Raw genomic sequence first — 24163 nt, 5'->3', positions numbered from 1 at the left:
TCATAGACTCATCCAAGCTATGTGAAGCTTGCAAAGTTATTTAAATTCTCTGAGCCTCAGTTTCTTCATATCTGAAGCGAGGACAATAGTATTTACCTTGCAGAACTTTGTGAGGCCTAAATACTGAATAATTAATGTTAAGTACCTAAAGCTTAGTAAGTGTTAAAGAAATGGTATTTATTATCATTTTTTCTGGAGTCTAGTCTAGTGACTATAAATTCCTTGAGGTCAAGGGCTTTGTTATATTCAAAGCTTGTCACCTCTACACCCAGCCAGCACTCAACAAGTGTGTGCTGACTGGACAGGTGACATCTGCAGGATTTGAACTCCTTTGCCTTGTATTGATTAAAGCAAAATTTACCCCTCACACCTAAGTATCTCATCAATTTTCTGAGCAACTTTTATAGTTTCTCCAAGGAAGCCTTCTCTAATCCTTGAAATTAAGACATTTGCTTTCCTCTGAGATTCCCTAGCACACTCCTTGTGTCTTTATCAGAATATTTTATCATTGCTGGATGTGTAGTTATGCTGGCTATGCTTCTGTCTGTGGGTTCGCAAGGGCTGGATCTGTGGCTGCCGTCACACTCTCAGTACTACTGAACCTATCACATCACACACAGAAGGGTTTCAAGTTTATGGAGCTGAAGGAAATAGGCATTAACAATGCTTTAGTATTTTTGGCACCAAATCTCAAATTGATCCGCAGTCATCGTCTTCAGATATATTCAAGAGAATACAATTTCTGCCTTCAAGGAGCCTCTAATAGGAAATTGTAAACAGTTGTCTTCAGTGCAACTGAGAGCAGGGTTCCTCTTGACCAAGTGATTGTTGACAGACTAAAGTAGTGAAAGAAGCAAAAATCTCTTATCTTGTTGAGGAGGGAAGAATGAGAAAGTATGGAAAGGTTTGGTGATCTATCTAAGGCCATACACCAACTTGGAGAAGTAGAACCTGGGACTGCCTGCTTCCATTTGACGTTCTTTTAAGCTCACAATGCAGGATCTTTGTGCTAATTATCTCAAACCTAATGTTTAGCTATGAATAGTCCCCTCCTTCCTGCTTGTTCATGATGCTTTTTACCCCCATAAAAATATAAGTATTTGGAGGAAAAGGAAAACATTCAGAGCAAATGTGTTTTTGGTGGAAATTCTAGGACCAATTTATTACATCTAATCCTGTTTTAGATTTCAGAATTCATTTGAATATATTAGTTGCACAATTTGTATATTTTCCTCTGTCATCAACTATAAGCAATTTCCCCCTTTTTAGGATCATTGTGTCTTTAAATGTAAGACCTAAGACACAGGAATTACCATAGCAACTTGCTTTCCGTTTAGACTGCAATTGCTGACAGTCACTATGATCAGACAAGGTCAGTGACAGAATATGCTCTGTAGTATTTAAAGAGAGCTGGGAGGTGCAGGCACAATGAGGAAATGAGAAAATTATTGGAAAATCTCGTCCTAGAGTTGAGAGTGAGTCCTTTATTGCTTGCTGCTTCTGTAACCTGAAGAGATGTCTTATAGTAGCAACAGTTTATAATCTGCCAAGAAGAACTTGAGAATGGAGGCAGGAGGCACAAGTGAACATCTCACTTGTGCTCATTTTTTCTTTCTTCTACTTCCCAGAACTTAAGAAAACTGAAGATTGAAAATCACCAACTTGAACGAGAGGACAAAACGTAGCTGAAGGAGGTATTATTGAAGAGGCAAACACAGGGGAGTTCTTTTCACCTCTGATAGGTAATGAGGATACTTGAGAGGAAATGGGATGGGCCATAACCAAGTTCGCCTAGTGGCTCTAGGAGCAGAGCTTGGCTCCAGGCATCCTAGGAAGTATAGCCAGCCTTGCACCCTACATCATCTGGGCCTGTGTCAGTGACTTCCTCTCTCTCCCACACCCTGTCTTAGTCTCTGCTTGAAAGAAGAAGCAGTCATTCACACCAAAGTGTCTGTCTGATGATACTCTTGATTGAGGAGGAGGGCATTACACTTTAACAGGGAGCAAAGATATAACCAAAGAGTCAAGATGAACACTGGGGACAATGGAGCACATAGTTGAAGTATTTTGGGGACATAGTGGAACACATAGCTAAAGTAATTTGGGGCACAACAGAGCATATGGCTGAAGTACTTTTGGAGCCTCTGAGCCTTTCTGGATCCCCTTACATCATATTTGTGACCTATCATGATTTCATAGCAGGCTGGATAGAAAATGTCCAGGTCCTCACCCAGTCAAGGAAAAGATGAAATGAGGTCACTGTTCTGTGGCCAAATTGTAGATGTGGCTCAAACACAAGGCAACAGCATGGAAAGCAAACATAAAGTCATATTCTCTGGGAGTGTTTGTGTCAAGGAAACAAGACCCAAAGTTTGGAGTACTCAGATGTTTAACGTCCAGGAAGAAATCTTGGACTAACTCTCTGCCTGACACTTCCTTTTTCCCACCTCTTCCCCAGCTAGGTTCTGCCTGAAAATTGAGTGGGAGGAAGCCAGTTCTAAGATGGGAGAGAGTGCAAGGAGGGGCTCCTGAGAGCTGGTGAGATGAGGCATCGTGTTATTAGAGTATTAGAATATTGCCTGATGCCTACAAGATCCAGAGTATTTAAGGAGAGCTCACCAGCTAAACCTGTGGTTAGCAACCCCAAATATGTCTCCTCCAACAGAGAGTCTCTGTGGCCCTTGAGACATCTCTTATTTTATTTTACTTTATTTTAAGATTTATTTATTTATTTCAGGGAAAGAGTGTGATGGCAGGTGGGGTCAGGGGCAGATGGTGAGAGAGAGAGAGAGAGAGAGAATCTCAAGCAGACTCCCTGCCAAGCCAACAGCCTGACTCAGGGCTCGAGCTCACGGTGCTGAGGTCAAGAACTGAGCCAAAACCGAGAGTTGGACCTTAACCAACTGAGCCACCTAGGTGCCCCTTGAAACATCTTTGGAACAGAAATGTATTTGCAGGATCAATAGCTAGCATCTAATTTCAGGTTCCCCCTTTGTTACAAAGATGTGAACTGTGACAGACTCTTTACAAATCTTAGGTGTGAAGTGAGTAAACAATTCTCTACTTCATAGCATCAAAATCAAAATTAAGTGATATCGGTGAAAGCACTTGTTAAACAGTAAAACATTAAATGCATAACCATATTTTTGAAATTATTAGAATGATTACCACTACTGTTATAACTATTATTTTTCTTTGAAGATACCCCCACTCCCTGCCTCATTGTGTACTCTTTTCCTCCTTTTCATTATGCTTTTTATCCTTAGCATTAGAGATAAAACTCATGACCAACTTGATAAATTGACCCCCGAGTTATTACTTTACACCTAGCATTACTCTCCCCCAGAGAAATAGAGAGTGACTTTTAACACAACATGGTGCTAGGAGGTAGAATTTGGGCATGAAGGATGACTGTGAGAAGCTGTATTAATTTAAAATTCTATTTTCTGGGGATGACCCTTTCCAGTGTCCCTCCCCTAAAGCTGCAGGCGGGGGTACTTCTTTTACTTACACAGGTAGCTATTCATTGTGACATTCGACATGTTTTCAGTGTCTTCAAGCATTATTGCTGGTCTTTATAGGCTTTATGTTTTATACAAAGCATTGCTCCTTTAGAACACGGGGTGGCTGTATTAAAGGTAACCTCTATTCGCATATGTTGCTGGAAAGACAAATCATAGGTTTGTAGGAAAGGGGAGAGGGCAGAAATACTAACAATGTCCTAAGGAGGTTCTTGTATGCAGCTTGCTCCTGTTGGCATAGTTTTCTTAAGGGCTTTATTTGATTTCACAGTGCCTTTCATTTTCAAAGGATATTTACCAGTGACAGAAGGGACCAAGGACAAGGAGCTCTTTATATACGTTAACCTCATGCCCACACAAGGTGCAAAGCTGTGAGGTTTAACTCCTTGGGAGTACCACCAGGAAAGCATTTTGGATCACAAAGAACTTTGTAGTGATGCCCATGTTGGAATGGGCTTGGTGCTGCTGGGGAATGGGGAAAGATGGAACCAACCTGAAAGTCAAACTTAGAAAGTGAGCAACCAGATAGTCCTCTGTCCAATCTTTGAATTAACTTTTCTCGAATAGTACCTTTCTGTAAATGAGTAAAGCCAATTTAATGCTATCTGCTAGACAGGGGTAAGGATCAGGAGTTAGAAGAACTGTGTTTAAGTTTCCTACCAACTAGCTCAGTTGGCCCATTGACTACAAATGTAAGTGGGACCTAAGTGTTCTCATGATATATGTGAAGATGTTAGTACCTAATTGATCACTTTTCTAAGGTGATGTGAGGATCAACTTAGCAACATGAGTTGAATGGATAAATGAATTGTAGGTAGAAAAATGCTTTGAAAAGTTAACTACTTTTTTTAAAGGCAAAGTATAAAACTAAAGCAGCCATGTGTTACCTGGCCTCAGAGTTGCTATGGTGGTATGAATCACCCAGTGTGTGACTGGACTTAATTACTGCTTTTAGATCCATTATCCCAAACCCGTTTCTCATCCCATAGTTTTAAGATATTTACCTTTTCTTTGTTTTAAATTCTCAGCTATTCTCATGTGTGAATGACAGGATTTAAGTTGTTCAGTTTTCGGTATTGAATGCATTTGATGTTTAGATACTGTTTATATGGGCTAAGCCCCAGTTTGTCAAGGCAGCAGTTAATCTAAACTTAATCTTCCATTAGGATGTTGGTTACCTCCCTCTGACCTCTTCCTGTTTGCAAAGGAGAGTAAAAGGGTGATAGACTGTTATAAAAAATGGAGTGATGTTGGGAGTTCTGGGTACTAGGGAAATTGGAGGGGAAGGCTTCTTTACTTTCAAACACATAGGAATGTTGGGTAGACATTTACAAAACAGCTAATTTAGAAAAAAATGAAAGTGATTCCACCCCCTAACCTGATCAAAATGGTCAATGTACAGGGGAGCCAAAGGACCAAAGAAAAGTTCTAATTAGCTTAATGGCTGGTCTTGGAGCTTCAAAACCCACTTGGAAAGCTGAGCCCAAATTACAGACTTATATTTGAGAGGAGCTAGAGCTGAATTATTTGCATAAAGTCGAGTGAGGAAAAGTGCTTATTAGGGAAATGGTGACCCTAAAATTCCACTTTGTGACTAAGGACATAATCAAAGAAGCAACCGAGGCCCTGGGTAGAAATAGTCACCTGCAAGTATTTAACACCATGCCAGTGACACTCGGTTACATGAATGAGAATTCATACTATCCACTGGGTACAGTGAGCTCAAGCGAAGAAATTAAAATGAAGACCATAACAGAACTGGAGAACATGAAAATGTTTGATAGCAGCAACTGAGAAACTGTATGTTTGGGTATTTCTGTATCTAGAGCATGGGGCTCCAGCTGAACACACCTCATCCCTTCTAAGATGGGCTGAGATTAAATGTTATAAATCATACAAAGAATACATTAGAGAGAATATTTATACCTCAATGACCAAGCATTGAAATAAGACTATAAGAGATTTAAAAAGAAGCATATCAAAATGTTTAAAGATAAAGGTCTACAAGTCGTAAGATAACAGGAAAGTGTGAAAAAGGACAGAGTTTTAAGAAGAACTAATAAAAAATACTAATATAAGAACATGCAGTCAAGGTCATTAAAAACTCAATAGATGGATTGAGTAATGATCTAGATATATTGAAAAACAAAGGGAATGAATTGGGCAACAGATGAGGCAATCACTTAAAATGTAGCTCACACACAAAAAGATGAAAACAAGAATGCTAAGTGAAGAGACATGGGGGATTGTATAAGAAGTTCCAACATAGCTCTGATAGGGAATCCAGAAGGATGATGAGGAATGATGAAGAGGATAGAGATGACAATAAAAGCTTTTCCAGAGTTGAGAAAAGATCACGACTTAGTTTGAGGAAACAGCTAAGTCATAAGCATAAAAAATAATAAAAATCCATACCCAACAGTGAAACTGTAGACAAAGAATATCTTAAAACTTACCAAAGAGGAAAGACTACCAGAAATTAGACTGACAGCAGGCTTCATAGAAGCAACTGTACACAATAGAAGATAGTAAATATAGGTGAATGGAAATTCTGGCTAACCCAGGCTTATAAATTCACCTAGACTATAAGGAGTTCAGGAGAGGACAGAGAAGACTTTTAGATACGTAAAGAGTGAAGAGAGCTTATCATTCCTAAATGTGAAGAGCAATCAAACGACTTTCATCAGTAAGAAAAAATGGAACCCAGAAGAAACAGTGCTTGAGAACAAAATTCTTGGTAAAAATTATAGTAATACTAAAAAATTCAATGAAAAAGAATGCTAATTGGGAGGTATTTTTAAAAAATTCTAGATCAAAATGACATGGAAAATCACGAGGAAGAGACCAGAGTTAAACCATTTGGAGGTTCTTGTGTTCAGGTAGAGCAACATGATGCTGATTAATTGAGGGGTTTGATAAATATTTTAAAAAAGGTAAAGTGACAATAAAATAATATGGATAGAACATATAACTTCCAGAAGAGTAGAGGAAAAAAAGGGAGACTAAAGATATTGTATGGTGACTTTCCAAGGACAACAAGAATGTTTTATTATTGTATGGACACATATGTGTGTATGTGCTAGAGGCTGAATGTCTTCTCATAGCTCACAGATATATTTTTTGTGTGTGTGTGTGCGTGTATACACATATATGTATATATGTGTATATATATATATCTTTGTTGTAAAGGAAAGCAAAGTTTCAACACATGCATAGACCCAGAATGACAAATTTTCTAGGTTATTCTTTTGTAGAAAATACAATTGTATATATTTCTACATTCAACAGATTGTCTCTGAGAAACCAGGCTGCAGGTACAGGTGCTTCTAGGGGTGATTTTTACATTGCTATCTTCTGGTTAGTTTTTTTTTTTTTTTTTTTTTTTTTTTTTTAAGATTTATTTATTTCATAGAGAAAGAGATCACAAGTAGGCAGAGCAGTAGGCAGAGAAGGGGGGGAAGCAGGCTCTCTGCTGACCAGAAAGCCCGATGCGGGGCTCGATCCCAGGACCTGAGCTGAAGACAGAGGCTTAACCCACTGAGCCACCCAGGTGCCCCCTCTTCTGGTTAGTTTTTGAAGGAGCCCAAGAGCTGCCATTTTGTGTGTTGCCAGGTTTACATTCTAAAGACCTGACATCTTTTATATTGGCTTTCCTCTAATGATGGTTAAAATCCATTGATAAAGACAGCATATCACAGAGCCCCTTTCAAAGAGGACTCTATCTAAAATGATTTCCATACTCAGCCTCCATGGAGGCAGGCATAGAGTAGTGCAAAAAGGAAAATGATTCTCTACTCTCTCATCTTCTTTACAAAATGATTAACATAATTGCACTTTCCTTGTTGAAGTGCCTGTTCTGTGTGGTTCCCCCCCCCCCCCCCCCGCCTTCAGCATTCTGCAAGGTTTTAGTGATGAAATGTTCTTTGCAGGCTCCTACTTTTTCCCCAAACTAGTATCTGATTCTTTACACTTACTGTAGTCGTGGATGAGTTCTGGTCTTTTTGAATTAGGGATTCTTGCTCTTTAATACTTTAACAGTCATCAGTATCTCCTGAAACATTTTGTCAGCATATGGTTATGCTAAAAAAAAAAGTAGGTTACAAAAGCTCATGTGTAATATAATTTCATTTTAATTAAAAAAAAATGTGTGTCAGTAGAGAAAAAAATTGTGGAAGACTGTCCACCAAAATGTTGAAGTGGGCATATCATTGTAGAACTATGTAAAATCATTGTTATTTTTTAACTTTCTGCATTGTTTAATGGTTTTTTCCCCAATAGCAAGCCTGCACTGTTTTTTTAAATTTTTATTATATTTTATTTAAAATTTTTTTTATTAACATATAATGTATTATTTGCCCCAGGGGAACAGGTCTATGAATCAGGCTTACACATTTCACAGCACTCACTATAGCACATACTCTCCTCAATGTCCATAACATAGTTACCCTCTCCTTACCCCTCCTCCCCTCAGCAACCCTCAGTTTGTTTTGTGCCTCCATTGCTTTTATAATCATAAAGATGTCTATTTTAATTATTAAAAGCAAAAACTAAACCATTTCTATTTTGGACAGCATTCCTCACTGTACAGCATGGGTGATTGTATAGGTCGCCAAAAGAACACAGGCAGTATATAAGTACACAGAGCCTTTTAGAAACAATATATGCTGTGGTTTGAGAAGCTACTTGAAAAACAGTTGTTGCCAGCTTTGCTTGTACTCTTTGGTTGCAGTTAGGTTTATTTTAGGAATAAGCCCCCAGAAGTGTTGCAAAGATGGCCACAGAGATATTACAGGATGGTAAAGCCAACATGGAAGTTGAGTATCTTGTAGACTGCTGTACCTCAGACCAGGGCAGTAAGCCTTAGAAGAGGCACTCCTGATCCCCCTTCCCCTGCTGTAATTTTTCTACCTTGCCATCACTCAGAATTTATCTCACTCTCTATGTAAGTCACTTGATTTTTAAAAAGTTCTAGTTTATAGTCCAGTTAGTTAAGGTACAGTGTAATATTAGTTTCAGGTGTGTAGTATAGTGATTCAATAATTCCATATATCACCTGGTGCTTAGCACAGCAAGGACACTCCTTAATCCCCTTCACCTAGTTACACGGTATTTAAGAAGTTTATTGTCCATTGTCCATTTCCTGCTCCAAGAATCTAAACTCCTCAAAGGCAAGAGTCTGTCTAGCACACTGTAGGTGCTCAGTAAATACCTGCTGAAGGAAGGCATACACACTAAATGGTTACATAAATATGGAGAGAGCACTGGTAATGCTGAAGACTGGGCAACAGTAGAAACAGGAAGGTAAGAGAGGGGATGCTGGGACTTGAGCAGCCTAGCCTGGCTGTCAGGGAGGGTCTTTGGAGGTGAGCAGTAGCAAAATTGGGTGGTTGGGCTGGGGAGGGATGCTAAAAGGGATTTGAAAGTAAAAAGGAGCAAATCAAAACAAGGAGTGAGCATACTCAAAGGATGTGCTGAGAGCAGTGAAGATTTCCTAACATGGCATTAAGTTAGGGCTCTGCCACTAAGACAGAGGGGATAGGCTCTCACCCTGACTTACTGTAAAGGAAAAGTGGATACTGGTATAAAATTTAGAAGAGGAATGGGCAAAATGGTTTCTTTCATTGTCTGTCTGTGATAATATTACCTGAGTCAAACACTCAGCGTTTAAAGGTTTTGCATTTGGAATCATTTTCAATTCAAACCACTGACAATGCAAGACAGCTATACTCGTGCAGAAACAGAACATTTAAGGGGATACAGACCTTTTTATTTAGGCTTCTCTGAAACTCTAATTAAATGAAACGGATCTGTGCCTCATGCTTAGCTCTGATTTTTTTTCATACAATGCATTTGAAAGGCACACTGTGAATATGTATTTGAGCATTTTGGTGATGCTCATTTGTGATGAGTATGGGTAGAAATGAAATTCACTCAGTATAAAATGTTTACATGCTACAGTGAGCACGCCTTTGCTGTTTCTGAAGAGATAGCATGCCTTTTTGCTTAGTCCACCTTCTGAGGGTGACATGTCAGGGAGCTCCTCCTGCCATGCAGAAATCCTGTTACACTGGAAAATGGAAATTGTAATTAGGATGGGCAGAACAGAGATCCTGTCTCCTTTCTAGAAACATGCATGTCTTTTATAAGATGTTCAACTTTCATGAAAAACTGTTTCATTCCTCATATTATATTGGATTAATGGCCCTGCAGGGTTTATTTTATTTTTTTAAGTTTCTCGATTATTCTAAGGAAGACCCTAAGTGCTGGGAAAGGTTGCAATGAAATAATCTAGAATTGAAAGGGAGTCTGGTCTGATGAGTTCTGGATAGGGGAATGTATTTTTTCCTTGAGATTAACCTTTGCCATCCTTGCTAGAAGGGATGGGGGTAGACTTTCTCAACCTAAAAGGGAGCTTTCTTCCTGTCTAATCATGGGACATTTTTAAGAAGTGAAGAGGAAGAAAACATGCTGGAGAAATGGTACGTTGAGAGTGGCTTAAAGCACATTAATCACTTTGTCCTCTGAAAGGAGAATTACTTGGAGCTAGGAGATAGGGTTGTGCCAGATTATTCCATGTAGGGTTGGCCAATTCTACTTGTGCTTTTGACTGGGATATAGTAGTAGTATATATTTGTTATTTACTCCATGAATTCAATCTATGAAAATGGAGAAATTGAACAATTAAGTCCCTGAAGTGGATTTTACATGTGTCTTAATTTGACCATGTCTTAATATGACTATAATTAGGGTGAGATAAGAGGATATGCATAAGTCTCCCATTTCCTTTGGTTCTACATAAGCCTGGCCTAAGGGACATCTACTCTGTGGAGAGCTGACCTCCTTAACAATGGCTCCTGCAAGTCAGTGATACCAAACAGTTTTAAATGTAATTTCAGTTTGTCTGTCCTACACAGACCATTACACTATCAGGACATTGCTGGACAAGCACCAGGCACCTTGTGTACAGGATTGCGGTTGGGATATCAAAGAAGTCAATATCCTGGTGAATTCAGGCAGAGTTACCCCAGTGCATGGAGCTTCTTTTCATCTCCTATTAGAAATTTCAGAGCCCAGTAGGTGCCCATTGTACGTAATGTGATCAGAGGACAAGGACCATGGAAGCCTGCAGACCTCTTTAGGGAGACCTCGGGTCCCCAGTATGACTTTGAATCTATTTCATTCATATCTGCCATTCAGAACATTTTCCTCTCTCCCTTTTGATTATGGAAATCCTACTGTCTCCATAAAAGCTTCCCTGGCTTTTTTGCTCTACTCTGGTCTAACTCCCACCGATTTGAACTGCTTTCAGCACCAAGGGTCTGGACAGCAACATTTAGAAGCTGCTTATCTTCTGGTCTGTGTCCTCTGTTTCACAAGAATTCCTCTTCTATACCTACATCACAAACTTCTTGAGGGTTAAAATGAAATCTGATCTTTTCTTTGAGGTCCTACTATGGAAGATTGAAAGAAGAATGGTTAGATAGATTGACAAAAGGAGCTTAGGAACTTCTAATAATGAAGCTGAGAGTTCGGGTGTGTTGTTCTTTCTGATTATACAAAGTCATAAGCAGGTGGGGGAGAGTCTCATTTCCAGTTGGTGAGGAGCACCTATTCTGTTTATTATTGTTCCCTCCAGGAAGCCTCTCACCCTCCCATCTTCCCTCATTTCTTTTATACACCACACTTAAAACTGGAGGCATAACCTTGTTCAAGAATGTGCAAAAACAGGAACATGGTAATGAACTCTTGTTGCTGCTATAAACTTGATGAATGGCTTGTAGAGGAAGGTCATTAAATGGCAATCTCAGTCCAGTGATTAGGTCTGTGGCATTCCTCCCTTGGAACTCATGCAGACCAGCACAGCATTCATTCTACTCTAGGTTTTCTAGGAGCCCCATTGGTTGTGCCAGGAATGTTTCTGGGTCTTGGCTGGAGAGGGAAAGGAGAAAAGAAGACTTCTTTGTTTCCTTCCAGCATTCTCACTGCTTTCCTCCATCTCACTTCCCCCAAACCACCTCACTCACAACTCTAGCTGAGTTTCTTCTGGGTGAAACCTTAGGTGCTACCTTGACCTGTACTTTCCCTCTGACCTTTGCCCACCTGATACTACCAGGACATGATTGTTTATATTTAGTCCTCTACTTTTTGCCTCAGATGCAAATTTCCTGCCACAAGGAGTGCTCAGGCTCAGTTTGCTCAGGTGAACCATATGATGAGGTTGCTCCTGAAATAGTTTTATGAGAATTGTATTTTTCAGTGTCTAGCTGTGTTTGAGAGCACCAGCAAAAGGGTTTTCAGAAAGTAAGACAGTACTTTGGTAAGTGACTAGTTATACTAAAAATGGAGTTGTATTTTAACCATTAAATGTGACCTGACAATAACAGGAGAGTAAGGAAACTTTGTCTCATTATCTATCATTTGGTTATAGCAATGGAGCATGTGTTTATGCATTTTGTTCTGTGCTTTTCTCTAATCGTGTCATGTGTATTTTATTGAGAACTACACTAGAGCAGGTACTGTAGCCCATTTCTCTTGGATCTTCCAACATACATTGTCTTACACAGAATTACTATTTTTTACATCTTGTTATTCCATATGGAACATGGGCAAGCAGTGCTGGCCTTACCTGGGAGCTGGTTAGTATGAGAGAATCTCTAGTTCTACCCAGACCACTGTAGTCAGACTTTCCATCCTTAGATCCCCAAGTGATTTGTGCACATTAAGATCTCAGCTGCTATAGTGTAGGATACTCTTAGCAGGGGCTCATAAAATGCTCATTGCATTCAGTAAAAGAAAAATCCTGTCTTACGGAGATGAAATCCTGTATCTCAGCCAAGAATTTCTGATTGACTCTCTATGTTACTAGAATGTTGAGTCTAAGGAGAGGCAGAGATAAGTAGGCAAAAACAGGAAGAAAAGAAGTCTATGAAGTGGAGTGGACATAAAGAGATTTCCATTAAAAATAGTGTTCTGATGAGATAGCTTGGGCCAATTTTTAATAACACACCCAATTGGAGCATTGATTCTTTGGCATGGACAAGGCCAGTTTTGCTCTTGGATTTTCACTGTTTGGATCAGATATCTCTCCACTTTTAGGGCATCCTTCTTTATGACTGCCAAGTGCTTAGCACTAAGTGGGAAGTATGAGAACACTGAGCAGAAACACCGGCATATGGAGGTATGTATTTGGCAGAAACATAAGGGTTAGTTTTTTCTTCTGACCCGGACACTTTTACTATCCTGTCCTGAAGTGACCATAAGACTCTTAAGATGCAATTTCTCTTTAATAAAGGAGAGGCAGCATTGCAAAAGGCAAAGGATTATATGGACAAAGTGCAAAAAATGTGGCATGGGAGGAATCCCACCTCCATGGCTTGAGAGCTATTGAACTTAGGCCAGTCTCCCAAGTTCTCTGTACTTCATTTTCCCCCCTCTGAGGTGGGCACAAATATTTGCCCCTATTGCCACTGTGTTCGTGTAGGAGCTTAAGTGAGTTATAGGTATAGGAGTTATTTTGAAATTATAAAATAGGTAACCGATGTGAAGGTATTCAAACTACTGCTGTTACCACAATTAAAATAAATGAGAACTCTGTGAATTTGTGTATGTCCTCCTGTTTTCCATTAGAGAGAAAGATTATCATTCTCCTATACCATATATGATCTGGAATACCCTTGTTTTATTCCTAGATGTTCTAGAATAATAGATTACTGTGCGAGCATTGGAGTCAGAATGACTGGGTTCCAATCCCAGCTCTGTCACTTGTTAGATATGTGATGCTGGGCAAGTCACATACCTTTCTTGGCTTCAATCTCTTCAGTGTAAAACTGGGATGATAATTAAGCTAATGCATGTAAAGTGGCTTATCTCAGTTTATGGCAAAATAATTACTCAACAAACGACAGCTATTATTGTCGTTGATCACTACGGGAACTCCTTGAGAGACAGTACTGTGTAGATTCATCTTGATTGCCCAGAACATCCAATAGTGATGGGCCCATTCGCTTCATCAAATCTCTCCCTCATCTAATTAACACATATATTGTGGCTCAAGAAGAATTTGTGGAACTATTGAGTGATGGATGGATTATGCTTCCCTGAGTTTGCAGGGTCTCTCTCCGAGTAGAACAGAATAGACGGTAACAGCACATAGACTAGTCAGAAGGAGGTTTCCCTGGCTTGTGGAAGCTCATTAGCCCTACAAGCCTCATCCTCACTGGTGTTCAGGGAGTGATGGAATTCACAATCATTTACTCTGTGAACCCTGATAAATCACTTGATGGATTAGCTGGTGTCATCCATCAGCCTGCACTTGTCTTGGGTACTTGACTGACGTCTATAAATCTCTTCCCTTTAAAAAGGCCCCAAACTGATGTCTGATTTGGCTTTGTTTCCTTGAAGTCAGTGTGGAACTTACTCTCTACCCAGGGTTTTTTAATTTTTTTTTTGGTCTGGAACTTGGTACTACACTAAGCCACCATCCTGTTGCCCCCGAAGCAGATGTCTACTTTACTTAATGAAAAGTCCCATCTTGAGGGTCTTACTTGGTTGGACTGAGAAGTTATATGTACATATGAGAGGAAGTAGGGAAGACAATATAAAGGAAGGTATAAAAGGGCACACTTGAAACAAATACATGAAGATTGGCGCCTCAATTTTTAACATTCACTAAAGGAGAAAAAAAAAAGCAATGAGCTTGAGTTCTCCTGGTCAGTCGGTGAATGAGAGAGCTCTTCAGTAGATGGAGTCTTGAAAGCCTTAATGCCAGTCTGATGAAAGGAAGCTCATCCTTCCTTTCAAATTTCAGTTCATGTACACATGGGCCCTTGCAGTCCAAACAAGTAAACCAATTTAGATAGGATTTTCTCATGTATTAAAGCAAATCTCCCTGAGCATATATGCCACATTGACTGACTAAAGTCTCACCATTAGCAATTTAGTCCTCTGAAATAGGCATTAGCTACTTCATGTCTTTATGAAAAGGCAAACTGTCTTGGAGGATCCAATTCATTAACTCCTTAAATTTCAATGGCAATACTTTCTTCAGATGTCCTTATCTTTATTGGGAAAGAAGAATAAAGAAAAAGGGTTTAAAAAAATACTGAGACCCTATTTTGGGGAAATGTTCTCAAAGGCTGGGTAAGAATCCAAGAGGTAGGGATGACAAATTCACAAACTTTACCTGCTGTTATCTGTCAGTTGTGCCCAGTCCTGTGCTCGGTGCTTTGAAAGAATATGAGAAGAGAGGTCATTGTGTAGTTGAGCTAAGATACCGCAAATGGGAAGCAGATCAAATGGTCTCTCTTTTTTTATTCATACCTGGTGTTTGTATGCACTTTTAACTTTCCAAAGCATGCTCACATCCAAGTGCAAATTACATGTTTATAAAACAGTTGGCATCGACAATTGCTACCTCTATGCCCAGACTCTCTCAGAATCTCAGACCCACTGTGGTGGTTAACTTCTGCTTTATTCATTAAGGCTCCTCTGACATTTATCCCTCTTATGCTTTTCCTCTCTGCCTGTTTAACTTCTGGAATGGTCTGAACTATAAAACATCTCTGATCATTTGATTTCCATGGCCAGGGTGGAGCTGAGCATCACAGGAGAGGTTTATGAAGTGTAGGATTCAGGTGGTTTATTTGTCAGGGGGGTGGGCAGGCAAGTGGGTCCATATCCTATTTGAGTCTTTTACTGTTGAAAGCATCTTATTAAGTCATAAACGGTCCAGATGGATGTGGTTGTGATGGGCATGGGCTAAATGAGGAAATAAAAATAAGTAGTTTGTGCATCGATTGGAGCTTGCATTTAGATTGCATCTTTTTATTTTAATACCATTCTATTAAAAAAAAAAAAAAAGCCTAGCAGGAGTCTCCAGGGCAGAGCCACAAGGCTATTTTTAACTTGAGTATTATGCTGCCTTAATTGTATCTTCTCTGAGAAGACACAAACATTGAGTTACTGGCAGAGAGGGGAAAAAAAAAGCCCTGTTCATTTTCTGGTATATCTGTGAGCACCAACAAACATAACACATTTGAAAGTCCCTCCCACAACTTGCCCTGTCAAGAACGGTCAGAAGAGCAAACATGGCTGAAACAGAAATCTTAACAGAGAAGATATTGCTTGGCTGTTGATTAGAAAATAGGAGAAAACTGTACTTGACAACAAGCCAGAAAAGCCTTGTTTTAGTAACCTCTGTCAAGTCTTGCTACCTGGAAGTCTTAGCTGCTGCATGAAAGGTACCAAGTGGAGGTCACCAGGACCATGAATGCCTGCGAGTGTCAAGTGGGTGGAGGATCTTAGAGATGGACCATGTACATGACAGCATATCTATGCCTTCCCAAGCAAGTGAGCATCTATAATATGCATCTTTATCACGATAAGCTTGATAGTTTACAATGCATACTATGGACTAAATGTTTGTGTCTTTCTCTCTGTATCCCCAACCTAAATGTATATGTTGAAGCTCTAATCCCCAGTGCGGTGGTATTTGGAAGTGAGGACTTTGTGAAGTAATTGCACCAAGTCTTGGGAGTTGGGCTCTTAAGGTGGGGTTGGTGTCCATATAATGGGCTAAGAGAGACCAGCACTCTGGAAGAAGTGCAGTTGTCTATAAGCCAAGAAGTGGGTTCTCACCAGAACTGCCCCTATGGGCACTCTGATCTTGGACTTCTAGCTTCCAGAGCTGTGAGATATAAATGTTTAAGCCATCCAGGCATGTTTTATTATAGCAGCCCAAACAGACTAAGACAGTGGGTCCTTTACCTATATTCTTCCAATATTCCCTTCCAGCAAGGAAACCATGCACTCTCTTCATGAATAAAGCAGAAGGGACAGAGATGTGGAGAGTTAAAATGAACACTATTTTGGGAGACTCCATAAAATCACCACATCTCAGGAACTCTGATTCCCCTATTACACTTCCCCTCTCCTATCCCCCCAACACATAAAAGAAATCAAAGCAAAACCAAAATGGGCAAAAATCTAAGCATATAAATATGAAGCTAAAAAATTATTCTCTTTTGAGCTGGACAGCCATTGGATATTATAGAGTTTATTTTAAGGACCCACCTAGAAACAGTTGAAATAAAGAGACTTAATGGCATTACTAAAACCACATCAATCCAAAACATGACAAGAAAACAGCTTCTTGTATTCTTGGTTGAAGCAATAAATATAACAAAAATACTTATTTTCAGAATATTTTTGGAGAACAGGAAATGAGACAAGGACTTTCACCTTCTAGACACTAACTCATGTTTGACCTGGGTCAATAATGACAACTTAATTGGCTTAATTTTACATTTCGCAACTGCTGACTAAGTTAATTTGCAACTTAACAGGCAGCTCAGTTTGTAAACCCTTGAACTTAAGTCCGTCTCAGCAAGAGCTCTACCCAGAAATGGGTTGGCACACAGGAAGTCAAAGGCAAAAAATACTGAAAGAAGAGATTTGTCCCCTTCTATGATTCTCCATTAAAAAAATGACTCTAGGTTCTGGTTTATGGAAGTTCCGAGTGCTTAGGTATAGAAATCCACTCATCAAATTATAAATGACATCAAGGAAAGCTTTCACAGCCATAATGTTACCCTTGGTCACAGAATAATTCTGGGAAATAGTAGATGCCAACAAAAAGGAAGTCTTGTGTAGCAGAAAGGACCAGACTACCTTGCTTTACCACTGAAGGACCCTCTGATGCTGTTTAGTTGCTTAGTGTTGCTGAATGTTATTATCCCTGTCTGTAAAGTCCAGATTAACAGAGATGCAGTATTTAAAACTGGCCCCAAATAGGTACTAAAGAAATGTTTTTTAAAAGTCAACTTTATCGAAGTATAATTTGACAAATGATAATATGTGCTCATTTTAACTGTTCAAGTTTTTACAAATGGATCTATTTTGTAACAACACTGCAATCATGATAGAGAACATCTGTACCAGCCTGAAAAGTTCCTTGTTCCCCTTCCCAAACAATCTCTACTATCACTGTTGGCTCTAGACAACCACTGATCTGATTTCTGGCACCACAGATTTTCTTTTTTAAAGTTTCATATAAATAGAATCATATGGTGTGTATTCTTTTGCGTCTGGCTTGCTTTTTTTACTTGGTATAATGCTTTTGAGATCCATCCATGTTGTATTAGCAGTTGATTGCTTTTTATTTTGGAGTAATATTCTATCACATGGGTAAAACAATTTCTTTACCCCCTGACCTCGTGATGTGCCTGGGGTTGTTCTCAGTTTTGAGCTCTTATGAATAAATCTGTAATGAACATTCTCCAACAAGTCTTTGGATGGACATATGTTTTCATTTCTCTTGGGGAAATACATTATAAGAAACTGTCAAACTCTTTTCTGAAGAGGTTGTACCATCTTGCATTCTCACCAGATGTGTATGAGAGTTCTCCAGAGCTCTCCAGAGCCCGACCAATACCCAGTATTGTCTAGACTAATAGCTCTACAGATAGAGACAAAAGTCCTTAATAAAAGTCTGTGTGTGAGTGATACTTAACAAATACAAATCAAATCATTCACTTGGTTGTTCAAAATAACTCATTTCATTCCCATGATTAACTATGATAGCCAGACTTGTCCCCATAAACTTTAAGGTACTCCATGACCTCGCCTCAGCTGCTGCTTTGATCTTATCTCTACCACCCTCCTTTTGTTTGTTCTCCAGCCACAGCAGGTAGACACACTACATACATTTATTTCTGTTCTGTCTACAAACTGGATTCAGCCTTAAATATCATCCACCTCAGGGCCTTCAACAGTGAATGTACATTAGAGTCAGCAAGGGAGCATTGAAAAAATGATCAGTGCTTGTCCCCACCCCAGACAAATGAAAATCCCTACAAATGATAGGCCTGTGGATTATTTTAGGAGCCCCCTCCACCACCTGGGGATTCTAAAGTGCGATCTGAGATGAGAACCACTGAACTTCATTATCCTTTTTGTGCCCAGGGGTTCATATCTCCTCTTCCTATTCAGGGGCCTAATTGCTCTAACACTGGCACCCCCTTGTTAACCAGGAGGCTGGCATGTCATCGGTCTGCCCCCCTCCTGTTTTATTTCACCATGTGGAACTCAAGGCACCTCTGCCTATTACCTCAGAAACACAGAAATTTGGGGCAGGAATGGACTTATATTATCTAATAAGGAGGTGCTCTGGAAAGCAAAGCAGATTGGAGCCCAAATTTCCAGCACTACAGTCTTGGTTCCTGATCTGTTTCCTTTTATGTGCCTTTGAGTGAGTCCAAAGAACTGAGAAATCGAAGGATCCTCAACTTTTTTTGTATGTTTGCTCCAGTTCTCATTTAATAAATTTCTTCTTCTAGAAGTCCCTCTTTAAGTTAACTTTTCTTTCCCCAGTGATCTGGGGGTGGAGACTGAAGTGTTAGACTAGTGTTCTCATTTTTATATGTAAATAAATCACTTGATTATATTTTTTGTCCTTATGTTATCATGAATATTTCAAATGAATTTTATATGGTTCATATTTATGGCTCGGGAGCTATTTCACATGTTGGCTCATTGCCGCCTCATCTGCATATACCATATCTCAGCTGATGTTGATTGGTCTCATTTACATATTCATCATGCTCCTATTTTCAAAGATATTTTGTTATAAACTGGCTTTTCTTCCCCCTCCAGTGTTATAATAGCACGTAGATGTGTTTTTAAATTGCGCTCATTTCCATACATAATTTTTCTGGTTACCATAAATCACCACCTTGTCACCTACTCCCCCCACCCTATTCAGTGTAATCCTCACACTTTATACCAAGCTGACATATGGCTCTGAAGTAATTAAAGACAATGTAAACAGTTTACAGTGCACTTTGCAAAGCCACTTCACATTGCAGAGAGTTTAATGGTTCCTTTTCCCCCAGCCATCCCCAAAGCAGTGAGGAGTAGGGAGGTTTGAGACAGTGAGGCTGAGCAAAGCCATGGTGTGAACAGTGATCATTTCATTTCTCAGGGAGAAGCAACTGCCTCTCCTTTATCAGAAAGACTGCTTTCCCTTGTGACTTCTTGTAGAAACAGAGGGGTTGGGTTAATGGAAGAAGGATCATTGGACATGGGTTGGGCAGAATTACTGGATTCTTTAAATCATTCTAACAGGAGGAAGGGGGAAGAATCAAAGCCTCAACCACCCAGGCCACAGAGACCTGTCTCTTGGGGATGAGAACCAGACTAATTTTCTTTTTCGACATTATCTGTTGGCTCCACCACCAGCCCCTAGTCTCTTTTTTTCGGGCAGTGGCCTCAGGGCTTGTCAGTGGCTCTCCCTCCCCCACTCCAAGCCCATGTGGGTGGGGTGGGTGTTCTCAACTCTGAGTATGGAACCCGTTACCCAGGCCACAGCCACTCTGAGCATTGCTTTCCCTTAGTTGTGGTGGTTGGTCTAGGAATGGTTGTGTGATCTAAAGCAGTCACACTTAATTTTAAGACTTTTATGAGATGGAGGGAAAAAAGGTGGTCAGATCTTTCCTTCTGAATGGAACCCAGGAGTTGAGCAAGCAGAACTGCTGCTGGCATCTTGTCACCGGGTTGGGGCAAAGGGCTGAAGCTAACATAGTATAAAGAAGACCTGAGAGAGGGAGAGAGGCTAAGTCCTAAGGACATGGATCCTGAATAGAGTTGTTTCTAAAGCTGCTGTCCTCTCTGACCATCAAGTTAAATGAGCCATTACATTTCCTGCCTTCCCTTAAGCCTATCCGAGGTTTATTTTCTTTTGCCTCTCACAACAGAAAGTGCCTAACAAATACAATGTTTGTATCACTTACTTTGAACATAATTATCTTGTGTATTTTTGTCCTGGCTTACATTTTAAACTATCACCACATAAGTACCTGAATCACAGTAGATTCTCAGCCATTCACTGTATACTTATCAACTCCTACATTGCTTATCACTATCGTTCATATTATTTGGTATTTTTATTTCTGAATATCTTGTCTTCCCAACTAATTATATTTGTTGATTCATTTTTATTCATGCATTTATCAGTTATTTATTGTGCAAGGCACCAAGGATCTAATACTGAGAAAAGCAAACATGTCCTTAGTCCAGTCGGGGAGTTAGAAATTAAATTATCACATAAATAAGTTTCATATATTGCTAAAATGAAAATCGGCACCAAAAGACTAGTGATAGGAGAGTGTATGTAGGAGGGGGTTTTGCCCTAGCTGGAGAGGTCAGGGAGAGCTTTTCTAGGCTAATGACAGTGGCATGGGAATCTGAAGGATGGGTAGGAGCCAACTAAATTAAAAGCACAGAATGGAAAAGAAGTGTTAGTCAGGAGGAACAGCATGCACCAACCAAACCAAGGCTCATGGTGGGCAGATAACACAGTACGTTTTGTGAACTGATAAAGGGCTAATAGGGCAAAGGAGAGCTGTGAGAGGGACTCATTTCTTTCTTTTTTTTTTTTTTTTATGTTGAGAGCACTGGTAAGGCATGGCATGTATGTGTATATGGCAGGACAGATGTGGAAGATAACATGATTAGATAGGAATTTAGAAACTATCACTCTGGTTGCCATGTAGTGAATGGATGGAGGGTTGAGCGGAGAGCATGCTGGTAGATAGGGCAGCCGAAGCAGAAAACTGTTGCGGTTATCTAGGGAAAGATTACAGTAGCCGGAGAAGGAGGTAAGTGGACAGATTAGAGGTATAGCAAGGAGATAAAAACAGTAGGACTGAGTTTTGTACTTTAATAAAAATTTATACTTGCCCTTGCCCTTAAAGAACAATGAAGGGATCTGGAAAAACTGTAAATTCTGAATACAGCCTGAAAAATGTGTTGTTAGTAGTATAGACACAAGATTATGGTTTGGAAACACTGAGAGAATTCTGGAAAGGCTACAGAGGAGTAAATATTTAATCTGGATCCTGGAGGACTCGCTGGATTCCTTTTCCAATTTCAAGCGAAGTTTTAGGCAGAAGGACAGCATCTACATAGACCAGTGTGAAAATGTATTTTGTTAATTAATTAATTGGCTAATTAATTCACCTGTAACTGTGGGTTTTTTTTTTTTTTTTGAGCTTTTATTTGTTTTTGATCTGTCTATGTGCTAAGCATTGTTCAAAGAACCAGCCATCACATTCTAAATAAGTACAATGTCTGGTAATGATAATGCTTGAGAAATGGCAATTTCTCCTGCCTGGTGAAAATGTGCGAGTATGCAGTAGGTATGTTGGACATTTAAAGGGCTTTGATTTTTGTGCCAGGCACTTATGACTGAAGCCTACGGCAGTGAGAGTCCCTCCAGTTTCTTCTGCAAGAAAGATTGAGCAGTGTGGGTCTGGCAGCAGGGAGCTAGGGAGATTGGAGGAGAGGCTGGCATGACAGCCACACGTAACAGGCTATCTAAGTGTTGATGAGACTTTGGACCTAATAGCAGCAGGAGTGAGAGAAGGGCTGGATTCCAGGGATATTTTTGAGAAAGAGTCAATGGGGCTGGAAAGGGACCCGGGTTTAAGGGCCGGAAAGTCAACGGAGATTTTGAATTTTCCTGCTTGGGAGTCTCGACGTGGTAATGCTATTCACTGGGCAATGTGGGGAGATGAGAAATTTAAGAATAAAGACAGCTAATCTGGATGTATTATATTTGAGGCACTTGTCATTGAGGAGCCCTGATCCTAGGGCATCATTTGATATATAATGATCAGGGATGGTGAAAATAATACGAAAAAGAAAATGGCCAAAATGGAGCCCAGAAATCTGATTTTCTGAGGGGCAGCTGAGGAACAAGAAAGATGGAAAGAATCATCTATGGAGTGGTCCGGGAGCTTCGCAGAGTGGGCAGGAGGGTGTGGTGTCCCCGAAGGGGAAAGGGGAAAAAGTATTAGGAAGAATGGCAGGACTAGTCAATGACCTCAAAAGCTGCAGGTAAGTTAACTACGAAGAACACAAAGTAGAAGTCATGAGTCCGGCTGTTCCACCTGTTGGGAACTTTCACAGAATAATTACATGGTGTTAGGGAATGTGTGGTTCAATAGCATGAGGGCTGGCTGAGGAGTGAGTGAAAGAAGACAAGGGGGCAGTGAATGCCCCTGTTCTTTCACAAGAGTGGGAGTGGCAAGAAAGAGGAGAGGTAAAATTTTGCCACATGTGCAGAATGAATCAAAGGGATTTTATGCTCCATGGAGAGGGAGCTATTGAAGAGGATATCAGGAAACTGGCTGAAAACTCAGTGAAGGACAGAAATACAGGGAAGGAGATGAGAGAGGAGATGAGCACTCATCACTGACCAAGAGTAGAAGGTGAGACAGTGGATGAAGGGAAGCATAGAGACTGAAGGGTACAGTCTGTTCAGAGCTCAGTTTGGTGCCAGGCCTTCCACTACACAGTGTTTTTGAAGCTCTGGGATGCAAACAGCATTGAAAAGAAATGGGATGAGTTTAATTTTGTTTTAGGCATCTTGCTGTGTCAGTGTAGGCTGATTAATAGAGACAGCAGTGGAAATGGACAAGCTGTGTTTGAGGAAGTTGAGGAGTTTGTGAGCCAGCTGCCCTGTCTCTGGGATGACTGCTCTAGCAGCCCAGTTTAACAACTTTTATTTTTATTGGAAGGTCCCAGCTGGTGGTGAACAGACAATGAGGGGTCATTCATATCGGCTGGATTGAATGTGATTAAGGTGGATTATTTGTGGTATCTGGTATTCCTCCCTTTAGCACAATTTCTATGCAGTTACAGGGCTGCTTGGGGACAAGGCATATCACATAGGCTTGTTATTTAGCTCATGTCACTTCCAGGCAGGGCAATGGCTCACCCGTCGAGGAATACACCTTGAGCAGAAAGCTCTCCAACTCTATTGCTTCCTTCTTTGCTTTGGTGAACTCTACTCCAAAGAGTGCCCCATCTCCTAAGTCCTATAAGTGTTGACGTCCTCAAGAAAGTAAACCCTGAAGACGGCAGGTTTTAAAACGGGCTCTCCTCCAGCTGGGGATCCTTACACTTAGGAATCACATAAGCTGTTCCCTTCTTTCAAAACTCCTTCCATGACCCACTGATGGGGAAACCAAAGGCCTGAGAGATACAGTGATTTAATCAAGGTCACACTGTAAGTTTGTATTGAAGTGAGCTCTCCAATCCAGGATCCTGAGTACCGTCCTCTCAGCAGGCGTTGTAATTTCTGAGACATATCACCATTCTCTCTGCTTTTTATTTCCTTCATTAATGGGTTTCTCTCCTGCTTCCTCAGACTTCAGCAAATATTCTTAAACAGGGGTGAAAGAAGCAAGAGGAAAATGGAATGGCTCTAAGAAAGAGAACTGCCTGTAACCTGGGGGTTGCTTTCTTCTTACAATGAAAAAAAATTTTTTTCCTCTTGTGTAATCCATCTATCTGTTGCTATATTTATTGGTGTTTAACTTCTGGCTGCCACTGTGGTGAAGAACAGATTTTCCTGGCGCTTGAGGCCTGGGAGATGGGATCAGGAGCCTTCAAAGGAAGAGTGGGTTATTTTAAACATGGAAGAAGTTATTGTACTTTTTCCTCCTATGCCTTATTTTGAGAAAAGCCTGTTTGGGGAGATGTCTACATTAAACTAGTTCAGTAAGGAGCAAATGTTTGCATTAGCAGAGGGGTCTTCTCTTTTCAAAGGAAATCTCCTTCAGTGCTATAAACTTTCCTAC

The 24163-nt window shown here is 40.2% G+C and overlaps 1 protein-coding gene across 1 annotated transcript in view; it reads right to left on the bottom strand.

Annotated features, from left to right (window-relative positions):
* The window catches only part of FSHR (follicle stimulating hormone receptor), a 162034-nt gene that overhangs the window by 60603 nt on the left and 77268 nt on the right, over positions 1-24163 (bottom strand). The gene's annotated exons all lie outside the window — the stretch shown is intronic.

The sequence above is a fragment of the Lontra canadensis genome, unplaced genomic scaffold, assembly GCF_010015895.1.
Source record: "Lontra canadensis isolate GAN:19392208 unplaced genomic scaffold, GSC_riverotter_1.0 scaffold61, whole genome shotgun sequence".
Classification (NCBI taxonomy): domain Eukaryota; kingdom Metazoa; phylum Chordata; class Mammalia; order Carnivora; family Mustelidae; genus Lontra; species Lontra canadensis.
This window is presented reverse-complemented; position numbering and strand designations above follow the sequence as displayed.